General features: G+C 47.0%; 1 protein-coding gene across 1 annotated transcript in view; it reads right to left on the reverse strand.

Moving 5' to 3' along the window:
* The window catches only part of WDFY4 (WDFY family member 4), a 275,436-nt gene that overhangs the window by 249,580 nt on the left and 17,399 nt on the right, over nt 1-8,457 (reverse strand). The window lies entirely within an intron of this gene.

The following is an 8,457-nucleotide window of genomic DNA, read 5'->3' on the forward strand; positions in this document are numbered from 1 at the left end:
AGAGGGAAGGGAAGTGAGACAGCAAGTCACCAGGTCCAGGACTCAAACCACGGTTGGCATGTGGGGCTGAGTGCCTCAACCACCACGCCAAAGCATGTCCTTTTTACTACTCTAACGCGTTGGCACATATTCCTAACTCATTCTCCAGACAGTGTCTACCAGGCCGGACTCTGCAGGCTCCAAGCGCGAGGACTGGTTTCCCGCACGCCCACCACCACGGAGTGCTGGCGTGCTTTCTCATCTCTCCGGGAAACCTTGCTGGAAAAAGCTATCTCATCTCAACTGCGATCATTTGGCTACTAGATTCAATAAATAATCATTCATTTATATTCTTAGCTTACTACTCTATTAGGATATTTACTATTGTCTTACTTAGTAAGTAAGTTCTGTGTGTCTCTATGGTCAACGTTGGGTCCAAAACAAAACTGCAATTATTTTGAGGTTGTCATTTTGTCTTTTAACTTGGTATTACTTGGTTTTGCTGTACAGAAATCTGAAATTCACATTGTGTAACATTTCTCAGGTTTCTACACTCTTGGCTTAGTTTCAAGCATAGGAGATTCTTCTCCACTCCAAATTGATGGTGTTTTTCATCTCCTCTTTTTAGACTTCCGTAAAACTCTTTCTCATCTGTCCCTTCTCTGATTTCTATTCTCTCTGGTCTTTTATCCTCTGACGTTTTTTCCTAATTATTCGAGATACTATTTAACAGAAGTCCTGACTTTCAAAGCTCTGCTTAGACTGTCAGACCCTTTTCAGAATCTCTTGCTGGCATCTGTAGTAATTCTGTCTGTAAGTCAGACTTCTTTGGAGCCTTTGGGCAGATGTCTTATTCTTTGCTCCTCCATGTTGTCACAGGCTGACTTGCCTAGTCCTGGGATAAGAAGTGTCCTGGGACCAGCAGTTAGCATAATGGCTATGTTGCTGAACTCCCATGTAGTCAACCGTGGTTCAAGTCCAGACCCAGTGGCTTAAACTCACGCCAGGCATGTGTGCGTGCATGCCCAAGATCCCGAGAGGACGATGGAGGAGAAGGGATTATGGTGTGGTCATCCCCCTGGGGGATGATTTCTTGCTTTTTGTCTTTTTGTCTCTCTGTCTCTCTCTGTCTTTCTGGCAAGGGCACGTGCCCTATAGCAAAAATCTCTCCAAAAAAAAAAAAAGAAGAACAAGAAGCGTCCTTTCCAGGCCAGCGGTCGCAGTAGGGTGACTGCCCTCGGCCCTGGATTGAGCTCTAGGTGATTCCCACCTCCGGTCCCCACCAGGTGACAGGCAGGCTGCTGTCACCTCCTCACCCAGTGGTCTCCATGCTGTGCACCGTGGCTGGACTGCCACCCATTCACCCCACTCACGACCTGCCCTGAACCAAACCTGCCTGAAGACCTGCCTGGGACCTCTCAGCAGAGCTCATCCATCTGTGAAAGGAGAGGAGGGCGCTGAGTCCAAAGGGAAACCCTTTTAAATGTGTGCGTGTGTTCTGGGGTTTTTGGGTTTTGGTTTTTCTGTGATACTATGCTTATTAAAAAATAAAAGGCTTTCAAAATCTTCTGTTTATTCAAAGACACTAATAACAAAGTGAAGATGCAAGCTACAACTGGGAAAAAATATTTGCAATGCATATAAACAGCAAAGGATTCATGTCCAGGATCCTATCATTTAAAAAAAAATTTTTTTTTAATAAAACAAAATAAATGAAACAACAGTTTATAAAATATAAACAACAAATTATGAATAATCAGGAAATTGCAAATGAAGATCTCATTGAGACATTTTATTTATTTCAGGTTGGCAGAAATGAAAAGCCTGACAGTGTAGAAGGTGAGGGACCACAGGAAGCCCATGCCCTGCTAATGGAGTATAACCTGGAAGAAGCCCTCGAAGTATTCATCCCAGGCAAATGAAGTGAACAGGGCACTCGTTCTATGCCCCAGCAAGTCCACTCACATGGGTGCATAAGAAATGCTGGCACATGGGCTGGGTGAGAAATATTTATGTGGTATTACTTGGAGTTGGGGAGAAAATTAATATGCCTCAATAGGATAATGAAGAAATGATTGGTGGTACATTTATGTAGTAGGGCACTATATCGTATCGAAAGAAATTGAGCTAAATAGCAAGTTGTCAGGAAAGTCATGATGTATTTTTGTATGTTTTTCTATTCAACCTAAAATATCAGCATGGATAAACCCCAGAAAAAGAACAAGAGAATGTTCAGTGGAAAAGCAAACTGTGAAAGTATATTATAGTATGAGATAAACCCCAGAAAAAGAACAAGAGAATGTTGAATGGAAAAGCAAATTGTGAAAGTATATTATAGTATGGGTATAAAAAAAGTCTGTAAGACTCTACCATATATTACTGATGGATATTTGTGTATTTGTGTGTGTGTGTGTGTGTGTGTGTGTGTGTGTGTGTGTGTCTGTGTGTCTGTGTCTGTGTGTGTACATGCACATGCACCCAGCATGAGTTTCAAGCAACTTGGGTCTGGGACTTGAACTGTGGTTGGCCATGTGGGAGTCTAGCACCTTAACCACTACATTGCCTGCTGGGTCTGAAATTTTAAAAAATTTTCTACCCTGTGAATAGCCCTTTGTAACTTTTTTAACGAATAGTGCATTAGAATTTTGTTATTTACAAGCATGCTAGATTACTGTTAAACACCGTTAGACATAGTAGACCTTACATGGAGAGCTGAGAAGTGAGGAAAATGATTAGGAAGCCACAATATAGTCATGATGGCCATACATGTTGCACGTTGGTCTTGAGCCAAACACAAGACTCGTGCTTACATCCATTCTTTCCACAAATCCTCAGAACAAACCTGAGAGGCTGGTACCACTGCGGAGCCCCTCACAGACACTGAGCGTGAACAGAGGGGAAGCACAAAGAGTCAGCCAAGGGTAGAGTCGAGAGCAGAACAGTGTCACGCACAGGGACACACCCTGACTGCACTGGCAGGGCTACCATAGTGATGGCTGCCACCCCGAGACCAGCTGTCACTCAGACACATTCAGCCCTGGAAAGAAAACACCAGTCCTTCAGGCTTAGGATTTCTGTGATAAGATGATCTCCCTGCTCAGGACCAAGAACTCTGCTGCAAAGTCTTTCTAGCAAATTCCTATGCCTCCTCCCTGCTCTGCAAGCTCCTCCAGGACCCATTTACAGGCAGTTGACTCAGAAGCATCGATATCGTCTCTGGAGCACTGGGATTCCAGGAGTTACTCCACAATAAAGCAAACTGGGCCACTGTGAGTTGAACAGTAATTGTGCTTGGAGCCAGCTCTCCCCAGGCTCAGACTCCTTCCTGGGGCTTGGATGGGCACTTCTGGAGCTGCGTTAACTCTTTCAGGCCACTGGGGTGCTGTTTGCTGCACGGAGCCCATCATTTGCTGAATGGGACCATGGAGACCCCAAAGAGTTAAGGTGGCTTCCAGAAGGCCCTATTTTTTTTCCCAAACTGGGATTTGCATGCTGGGAGAATATTGTTCAATATTTTTAAAAATGTTTATTTACTAACATTATCTAAGCTGCACCATCATGCCTCCTGGCTATCCCCTCACAGGGAAGAAAGAGGAGCTAATGATGCTCTTGTCTCCAAAGGAAAATAAGGGGCCACAGAAGCTCCTGAGGAAATGAGAGAAACGCAGCCTCCGAAGGACAAGAGCTGGCTGGTTTTCCGACAGGACCACAATGTCACTGTCACGCCACCTCTGCAGTTTGGAGGGTAAGTGAGCTCAAAACATTGCAGAGGCTTTACCTGAGGGACCTCTGCTAGTGTGATATGATGCACCCTCTCTGGTTTTGTTTTTGTGTTAGAGTTTGCCATAGAGCATGTGTGCTCACTGGAGAGACACAGAGAGAGAGACAGTGAGAAATCCCCCCTGAAGGATGACCACAGCGCAAGCCCTTCTTCCCCATTCTTCTCCTGGGATTTTAGGTGCACATGCACATGCGCCAGGCATTATTTTCAAGCTGCTGGGTCTAGGACTTGAACTATGAAGTTGGCCATGTGGAATCCAGCTGCCTTAACCTCCATGCCATCTGCTGGCCTGCACCCTTTCCTTTGTAAATGAAAGAAAAGGGGGGAGGGTGGAGTGGTGCATTGAAACTGTGCTAACCAACAACAGAGACGACATTTCCCCACAATGGAAATAAACCCCATTGCAGGTCCCACTTCAAGGGGGATGCCGTCAGGAGTGGACCAGTGGCTGCGAGTTTGCCCACTGTCCCCTCTGGATACCACCTTTCAGAATAATTGTTGGTGGGGCCAGCAGACCGTGTAGTGGTTACATTGCTGGACTCTCACATGGCCAACCATATGTGAGCCCCAAACCCGGTGGTTTCACCCAGGCACGTGTGCATGCATGCCCAAGATCCCAGGAGGAGAATGGAGAAGGGATCGCGGTGTGGCCCTCCCCCCTGGGGGGTGATTTCTCACTTTCTCTCTCACAGTCTCTGTTTCTCTCTCTCTCCAGGGTGCATACACACCCTATGGCAAAAACCTCTAAAAAAAGAAAAAGCTACTGGTTTTTGCTATTACATTTAGTTTTACTTATTTAGCTTCAGTTGTCATGCCCACATTTGGTTTTTATGAGAATGATTGCCACATCCAGCAGCAGAGACTTTGTGCTATAGACTGGGCGGTGAGTCTAAGAGCACACGCACACATTCATACACACACACTCGTGTACATGCGTGCACACACACACACACACACACACACACACACACTTCTAAGTACAACTAACTGAGTGTTAGTTCTAATCCCTCCATGCTAAGAAATAGATGGATCCTTCTCCAGTACTCACTGTTCAGGTTATCTGCTATTGTACGACAAACCACCCCAAAACTAAATGGTTTAAAATATTAGCAACAGTAAACAATTCTTTTACTCATGGGTCTATAATTTGTGCAGGCCTCAGCAGGGCCAGCCTTACTCTGTGTCATTCAACTCAGGCAGCTGGTAGGGCCTAGGAGAGCCCCTCCCAAGCTGCTCACTTGCGTGGGTGGCAACTTGGTGGTGGCTGTCACGGCAATGTAGCCCCAAGTTTAAAGGCCTTCATTCCTCTTCACACGGGCCCTTACTCAGGCCACTCGGACGTCCTCACACATGGAAGCTGGTCCTAACAGTGTGTTCCGAGTGACAGAAAGAAGCAAGGCGTTTCATGAGGCTCATGCCTAGAAATGTCTCTTCTGCCCTGTTCTGTTAGCCAAGCCATCGCCAAGCCATTCAGATTCAAAGGGAGGGGATGTAGACCCCACCTCTCTAGGGTGTGAGCTGATTTATAACCTGTAATCTACCACCTCCAGCTCTCCCTCTTTTCCAATATGGTCCAACCGTCCAGGTTGTCTGCCACACACAGAGAGGGCTCTTTCATTCATTGTTGGAGATCTCTAGCTCACTTCCTGCTTCCTCGCCAGTACGCAGTCTAAGCACCATCTTCAGCAAGTTCTTCTAAAGCTCTAGCTTTCTCAAAATAGGGCCTCCAGTGCTTCCCTTTCAGCAGCGCAAACTCAGCCAAAGGCCAGAACCTGCCTGTGCTTGCTAGAACATGCTTTCTCTTGGTATGAGCGCCTATGAAGGGAAAGCTTTAGAAAGACCAAAGTCCAAGGCTCTTGGCAGGAAAACAACAATCTATTGAATGCTCTCTGAAAACGGCTCAGCACACTGCAGAAGCCATCCACCCCTGCTGCCTCCTGTATGACACGATGAAACCTCCCTGATTGCAGCATGTTGGAGTCAGCTGTCCACACATCATGTGTGCAGGGTGCCATATCCTCTTCGTGCCCAATGGAAAAGTAAGGTCCTGGACAGGCAAAGCAATTATTCAGTGAACCGTGAGACAAAGAGAGAGAAACCATCCTACAAAAATATGCCTCATCCCACAAACCCCAGCACCGAGCCGTCCTGGGCAGACTTCTGGGTTGGGTTGGTGACTTTGTCTAAGTTATGTGACATCTCTGAACCTCTTTTCTTATGTATAAAGCTGGATGAAAACAGCCCCTACCACACAGGGTTATTGTGAAGACTTGTAAACATGAAACGAATGTCTAGTTGCCTAGTGAGAGCTTGATGAATCTTACCCAGCTATCATCGAGAGAGTGACGGCTCACCCAAACATCAGGGCACCTGGTTTTAAGTCTTGGCTCTGTCCCTTGCTGTTTGACTCTAAGGCCTCATTTCACCTTTTATCTATAATACACAGTTTTGTTAGCACAAGTCAGAGACAGAATAGGGTGACACTGAAAAGGAAAGAAAAGAAAAAAGGTTGAGGGATTTAACCTAGACCAGGATTGAGATAATGTTCAACTTATCCTGGCTAAGAGCTCCTCTTTGACCCATGAAGAGGAATGATAAATCCTGGATGAGGAGGAAAGATGTCTGTTCGGGATGAGAACTGTATCTTGGACTCACTCCCTCAGGGAAGCTCCCTGTTCCTTGAGACTCCATTGCCAGGATGATGGCCAAAAGATTGAGTGTGCTAGCAGATCTGCCTCCATTCCTCAACTCAAAAGGTAGCCAGGGAGATTTACTACAGAGCAAACGCAGCCGCCTTCGTGTTTGCCTAACGGTCAACATGGATATGTGTATGAACGACAGAGATAAGGGGACCATGGATTCTTCATTGGAAGTTTGGAGGAGTCAATATGAAACAAAACCAAAGAGGCTGCAGAGACATTCTCTGGGAAGAAGATACGAGAGACAGCACTGAGGAAGTCTGCTACCCGAGGCCAAGCCTACTGTGAAGTCTTGGGATTTGTTAGGTTGAAGCAGGAGATGGCCACTGAGGCAGGGCACTGATGTCAACCTTCCTCCAAACCTTGATCCCCATGTGGGTCACCCCTTCCATGCTGGGCCTGCCTAGTAAAAAGTCTTGGCTAGTGAGGCAAGACCCCTCATCCCAGGGGCACAGCTCTTTCCAAGTAGGGCTGACAATTCAAAATTTCTTGTGTGCATTGCTTTAGGGCAAAGGCTATTCCAGGTCATCTTAATTTTACTTGGCAAAGGGAGAAAACTCAGACTAGTCGAGCTCCATCAACCAAGTAATGCAGGACTATTTTATATGCATTGAAGTGGCTCAGATCTCAGGCCAGCATGGTTCCCATGACAACCAATATATGCATGAGATTTTGGCACTAGCAACCACAGGAAATGGCATAACGTTTAGTCGTGAGATTCCCAAGGGAGGCGCTCTTCATAAACCATCTTGAAGAACACTGTTCTCTAACTATAGAATTCAGAACAGTGACTTCTACTAGCTTGACTTCTCACCCAAGGGCCTGTACTGCAATGACTGTCCTTAGTCGTCATCTGTAGCCCAGCTCTTACCTGCACTATACCTGAGAAAAGCTTCTGTCTTGCCCACATTCCCTTCCACCACTCTTAATTAAAAAGGGTGGGGGCTCTGGCTCCAGCTGTTTTATTACTGAGAGCTTAATAGAAACAACAGGATTGTAGGCATGTACGACTTAATGAAAGAACAGAGATTAAGAAAATGTTGAGAAGCCTGTAATATTCCACCTCTACACGGTTCTTCACAGGTGGGCTCCAGAGATCCAAGGAGCCACAGATTGTGCCAGCAGTTTGGGGAACTGTGGGGACAGGATCTCGGACATTCAGGTACACGTGCAATGAGCTCCCTGGAGGCTGCTGGGAAGGTGAGAGGGCTACTTCTGCTTTCCATGGGCTGCGGACTTTCCACATCTTATCTCACTCTCAGTTTCCCAGAGAGACGTTCCTGACTCCACTTTACAGGTAAGGAAACGAGGTTCAGACAGTACGCAGCAACGTGCTCAAGGACGCACAGCTCACACATGATGGAGTCTGGACGTGAGCCCTGCTTTCCTGGACTCAGAGCCATGTGCTCAACCATCGGGCAATTGTGCCTCCAATCGCAGGGGCAGGGGCAGGGAGACATGGGCTGACATGGAAGCTCAGTTACACTAGGAGCTGCTAGACGTGGGCTGCAAGATCGAGTGCCCAGAAGGTGAAATAACAGAAATGAGAAACACGGGTGGGGTGGAAGGTGCTAGAAAGTAGGGAACTAGAGGGGGCAGAGCGACCAAGACCATCTTCTGTATCAAAAGATGACGGTGCAGCATGTGGACCCACGTGGGCAGGTGGTCCTGGGGCCTCCCTACACATCCTGCACTTGTGCCCATGGTCTGGGGCTGAGGCTGGGGGTGGAGTGTGGCTTCAGGGCTTTGTTGGGGGTGCCTATTTCTCTCTTGCTCTTTCTCTTATGGGAGAAATAACTTTTTCTAGCCAGTGGTCAGAATTATCACAGTCATGGGACCAGCAGTTAGCATAATGGCTATGTCGCTGGACTCCCATGTAGTCGACTGTGGTTCGAGTCCCAGACCCAGTGGCTTAAACTCACACTGGGTGTGTGTGTGTGCGTGCCCAAGATCCCGAGAGGAGAATGAAGGAGAAGGGATTGTGGCGTGGCCATCTCT

This window comes from Tupaia chinensis, unplaced genomic scaffold, assembly GCF_000334495.1.
Source record: "Tupaia chinensis unplaced genomic scaffold, TupChi_1.0 Scaffold000221_1, whole genome shotgun sequence".
Classification (NCBI taxonomy): Eukaryota; Metazoa; Chordata; class Mammalia; order Scandentia; family Tupaiidae; genus Tupaia; species Tupaia belangeri.